Source organism: Triticum dicoccoides, chromosome 5A, assembly GCF_002162155.2.
Source record: "Triticum dicoccoides isolate Atlit2015 ecotype Zavitan chromosome 5A, WEW_v2.0, whole genome shotgun sequence".
NCBI classification, from domain to species: domain Eukaryota; kingdom Viridiplantae; phylum Streptophyta; class Magnoliopsida; order Poales; family Poaceae; genus Triticum; species Triticum dicoccoides.
In genome coordinates, this window is record NC_041388.1 from 639,347,455 (window position 1) to 639,352,912 (window position 5,458).

General features: G+C 47.0%; 2 non-coding genes across 2 annotated transcripts; both read left to right on the forward strand.

Moving 5' to 3' along the window:
• The first annotated feature begins 265 nt into the window (after positions 1-265).
• TRNAK-UUU lies at positions 266-338 on the forward strand. The gene has a single exon. It is a non-coding gene; the product is annotated as a tRNA-Lys (tRNA).
• A 2,839-nt stretch (positions 339-3,177) lies between these two features.
• TRNAW-CCA lies at positions 3,178-3,251 on the forward strand. The gene has a single exon. It is a non-coding gene; the product is annotated as a tRNA-Trp (tRNA).
• The last annotated feature ends 2,207 nt before the right edge of the window (positions 3,252-5,458 follow it).

A 5,458-nucleotide genomic window follows, 5' to 3' on the forward strand; every position in this document is an offset into this window, starting at 1 on the left:
CATTGGGTATTTTATTAGACGAATCCATCTTATTTCCTTATTTCTCTGTTTTGGTAGCAGGAGAAGTAGTTTGTTCAGCCCGGACTTCAAAGTAGTCTCCCCCGTTGACCTTCTTTTTTAGATAGAATCCTCAATGAGTGGAAAGGACTCCCAAACTTGCTCCACAGTACTATACCATACAGAGCCGCGCCCTTGTGATATGATAAGAAGAAAAGGGGCCAGGCCGCCCTCTTTTCTTTTCCGCACCAAGCCTTCTTGTAAAATCGGGTGTATAGCTCAGTTGGTAGAGCATTGGGCTTTTAACCTAACGGTCGCAGGTTCAAGTCCTGCTATACCCAAAACAAAAAAAACCACTCTTGTATTCGTAAGGATGCATAGTAGCCTTCAAAGAGCACTCTTTGGCCTTGAGAAAAGCCCCTTTCTCATCAACATCTCGACTTCGCTCGTTGTTTGAGGTCAGTATAAAGGAGATCAGACTGGCTCGGTCATTGATAGGCCGGCCTTCTCCTTATTCATTGGATAGGGCACGGGGGAAAGTCAAGTCAAGCACTAGTTAGTTGGGGTGGGACGCACCAAAGCAGCGTTCGTTGCACTAGCGCCTTATCTTTTGAAGCTAAACAGAGGCTCGAAAGACGGAGTACGTCCGAAGTCGTTGGCTGCCTTTTTGTAGTGCGCAAGTCAGAGTGAACTTCTTCTTCTGTTCTGCGAATCTACTAACGAGAACTGCCGTACAGTCCTATCTTTTTTTAAGAAAGATCGTAGATGAACGTTTCGTTTCGTTACCTAAGTAGTTGAGCAATTCATTCCAAGGTAAACAAAGAGGTATTTCCTTTTCTCGTTCAGTCCTTCTCTCCTTCCATCCCAGTAGGCCTATTCATGCTTTTTTGCTATCCATCTTGATCAAATAGAAGAAGGGGAAATTCAGACTAGGCAAAACACCTCAAAAAGTGAAAAAAAGATAAAACAACTTTCTTTCAAGTAGTAAACCATAGTTCTCATCCTAGGAAACCATATCGATCATCGGTTCAGAGCTCCCAACTACGAAGCTCTTTTCTAGAGCGAGTCAACAATTCGTGGATCCATGGTTTGGATGAAGCTATGTACCCGGGTAGAGATGATTTGTCTCAAAGATGTTCCGCTCATCCAAGAATCTGAAACTTCATCTACATAAACTCATAAATAGCCCTTTCCTTTCTTTTCTTGACTTCAAAAGGTAATCAATCCTTTCTTTTCATCTTTTATCAAGTCTTCCTCTTCCTGATTGAGTCAATCAGGGATAGAAATTCGGATCAACTATGAGGAGTAGGGCTGCTGGGCAAGTGAATGAACTCTGTCCTAGGCATTTCCAATAAGTTCAGTGAAGTGAGGGAGAAGCCTTTTTTGAGAGGGAAAATACACTCCAAATGATATTCCATAATGGAAGGAATGAGTGGAAGATTTACTGGAAGAAAAAAATACGATACTTTTCTAGTCGTAGGTAGGGCTACCTATCTAGTTTCGTGCTTCGGGCGTACCAGATTCAATAGGCTAGGTTATAGCTGACAGATTTCTTTAAGAACTAGCCGCCTATAAGCCTCGCTAGTAGTATTCCTGCCCAGTGCCGGAGTAGTGACTCACAAGGTAAGTTCTCCTCGATGCATTTCCAACACTCTATTTTTCTACATACACTTTTGATTCCTCAGTAGGTAGGGACAATGTTCGAGATCTCATCCGACCGTCTATTTCTGACTGATTGGGAGATTGGATTGGAATCCGAGGAGAACTGATTGGATGTCATGGAACGAATGGGGCACTGCGTTGGTTACCCACTGCTAGCCTAGCGGAGATTTCTCTATTTGTTGAAAGTGGAAAGGAGTCATATTTGAATCCGAAAGTTGGGCTCGTTCACTCACACCTTTCTTTGATTATCGATGACTTGGCTTCTTGCTCAAGTAAGCACCCGGCATACCAATTCATTATCCTTGGGGCTCGGCTCGCTCCTTCCTATCTACGTTATTCTTTCTTTGTTACTCTCGTAATGACGTTCCGAAAGAAATCAAGGTTACCAGGTCACAGCTCTGATTCTTCTTCCCTTATAGAACCTTCCCGCAAGAAATCAGTGGAAGTGGGTCCGCCCCTACAACTCATCAAATCAGCCTTCTTTTCTGTTCTGCGCTGTACATATTCTCAAGTTATGAGAAAGAATGGATTTGAATGCAATTTGGAATTAACAAAATAAACGAATGAAGAATATTTTTACCTCTTATATGATAAGCAATCAAAGCATTTGAACTGCTCAATGAACAATAAAGAAAGAGCTAAGGTAAAAAAGTATATGTGTTACTAATAGTAAACCAATTTTATTTGGAGTTTGCTTTCAGCTGAACATGTTATAACTACAAATGAGGTGAGGCTTGATTAGGTGGCTTTGCAAGAACTAGGGAGGAACACAAGTTATGTACTTTAGGCTAAACATATGAATTTAGAAGATCAACTTTTCCAATTGGACATAAACAAAAGCAACCAATAATATATATATATAAACTTCAATAATATTTTCTCTATGGTGAAGTAATTTCATCAATAACCACTAAACGATTAAGTAGCGATGTATGCAAAGCTAGACAACGAACATTTCATAATACACTCGTTCTGCATATCTTTAGGATAAAAGAAAAAACTGCGAAAAAATCCGTTTTCCTAAATAAAAAGATCAAGAAATCTATTTTGTATGGTTCTTATTTCGTTGAAAACGTTTCCATGAGACTTTCTTTCATTGAAGAAGTCCATGACTTGTTCTAGGTGATATGAGGTTGAACAGGCTTTAGAAAAAATGCAAAGAAGGGTACATGAGGGTGGAATAAAAATCAAAAAGATGACCCCTTCTTTCTTCCTGAGCATTACCGATAAATATTCATTCTTTATACGTTAGGTTGGGTTTCAGATGTATATCATTTATTATATGAAACCAAAAAGAAGAAATGACAAGAAAGTTGTATATAGATGGAGGAATAAATTATGATGTGGAAAACAAGGCAGGGGTTCAAATCCTGTCATCCCTACCTATTACTTCTCCTATGGGCAGTAACGAGGGATCAATTGAGATCGATTCAAATTGGACAAAATTCAGAGTTTCATTTTTCTATATGCATGCGGTACAAAAATCATCCTTTTCTTTACTTCTTTATCTCCCGGAAAGCGCTCTTAGTTCAGTTCGGTAGAACGTGTGTCTCCAAAACCCAATGTCGTAGGTTCAAATCCTACAGAGCGTGATTCTGTTCTTGTTATGTCGAATCCAAAAAAAAGAACTTATATAAATATAAGAAAATGAGACAGTAATGAGGTCCATATCGTCATCGTAATAAAAAGAAAGATCTGCAAGCATTCTTTATGGGAGTCGGGGCTTTCTGATTTGAAGTTGCTGGAAAAGGACCTCTGTGATCGGTTGATCATTAGTCGTTTTTTTAAGGTAAGTAGGCAGGGGTGTCTTGATCGAAACCGAACTTCAATTCCACCCAGCTCAGATTCTATGCAGCAGTGGGGAAGACCTATTTATACTTTTATTGAGAATTCCATTTCTTCCTGCCGCACCCCAATTCTTTCCCAGCAGTTGAAAATTGATATGAGATCTTGAACCCAGGGGGCTCCTATGTTCTGGGCAGAGGCATTGATGCGGGCTATTAGAATAAGGTGGTAAGGTCCAGGCATCTTCAAACCCCACATATGCCCTCTTTGATCTAGTAAGGGGAATGAAAGAAACAGGAATGTTGCACAGTAAAGTGTCAGCACTCATCCCCAAACTCCATAGGCCCCGCAATAGAAAGAGTTTACTTCGGTGCCGGAGAGCCGAAACCGCTAACCGAAACAAGACATATTCACTTTGACCACAGCCACCCGCACTTGCCTACTCGACTGGCTATTTTAGCTATTCTCTCTTCAACCTTCCTCTAACCTAAAATAGTCGTACCGCTCCCCCTTTAGAGATAGATTTCTTTATTCTCTAAGCTAGCTAAACGCCCGAAACATAATAAGCTAAGCCTCCGTCGATTTAGCCAAAGCAAGCCTGGAGAAAATAATGGGAGTCGGTGTCCCTTAAACACCTTGTTTCCTCTTCTTTACGGTGGCTTCTTCTTAAATGAAAGAAGATCTCTGCTGCGCTTATGCCTTCAAACCCGAAAACAGTGTTTAAACCCATAAACCATCATCCGGAGACCTGTTCTGGACGGGAACCCTCTTCCTCCCCCGTGAGCGTAGCCAGCCCGGCACGCCCGATGGCGCTTGCCACAACGCGCTGCAAGGCGTCACCAACGCCTGCGCAGCGAGCAGCCTCGCTGATCTCCTCGACAAGACCCTCATCTCTGACGAGCGCGCCTCCGATGCGGGCACCGACCACCTCACTAACCTCCTCGGCCAGCTCCATGTCTCCAGCGAGCCCGCTGTGGATCTGGAGTCGGTTGGCTCCACCAATCCGATGCCTGCCGACTCCGACACGGCCTCATTCGATACCTTCCCCACCAACGTCGCGATCTACAACGACCCGCTCCCCGAGCCGGTGGCTGCGATGCTGTCACCACCGAGGTGATGGTCATCGGCCACGACGGCGCTGCTGACGAGGGCGCCCACGACGCCCCGCACGCGGCGGCCCACGACTTGTCCACCCCCCTCCCGGCTGATGCCGACGACGAAGCACTGGAGGCGCGCCGCCTCGCTCTCCTCGCAGAGGGCCAGAGGCTGGCTTCCGTGAGACGCCTCACTGAGGCCTACCAGCGCGAAGCTGTCCGCGCCGCCTTCGGCACGCCGGCCCCGGGAGGGCCAAGCCGGGCCGGCATTGTCAAGCAACACGGCGCCGTCATCGCCGACATGCTGGGAGTTGACCGCCCAGTCTACGCCACTCCACTCGAGAACCTGCGCGCCGCCCAGGCGGCCGTAGACGAGCTGGACGGACTGGGGGCCGAAGAACTTCCCCGCATGGCCCGACGCATCCAGCAGCTGATCGATGCAGCCGCGCAGCGGCACGAAGCCGACGTTCGTGCGGAAAGCCCTCCCCCGCGCCGAGATCACGGCGCGACATCCCGGACGCCGACTGCGGGTAGAGACCGCGCGCGATGCGAGAAAGAGCCGGCTGCCAGCCGAAGCCAAACCCGAATCTCCATCGAGCGAGACGCAGACGGCCATCCCCGAGCCATGGAATGGCGGGGCAACCCGCCTCCGCCTCGACCCCGTGGAGAGAGATATCCCACCCCGCCGCCAGTGGTGCACCCGACTCTCAGCGGCCAGCTAGGTCGCCGCGAAGGAGTCGGCGAGAACGACGCCCGCCATCGGATCGACCGCCTGGCGCGATCCCTGGCGCTGGAAGAAGAAGACGATGTCGGTCCGCCTTGCTTCGGCCCCCGCATCCGCGACGAGCCCTTCCCCAAAGAGTTCTCGCTCCCAAGAGACACGCCCAAGTACAACGGCTCCATGAAGCCGGAAGATTGGT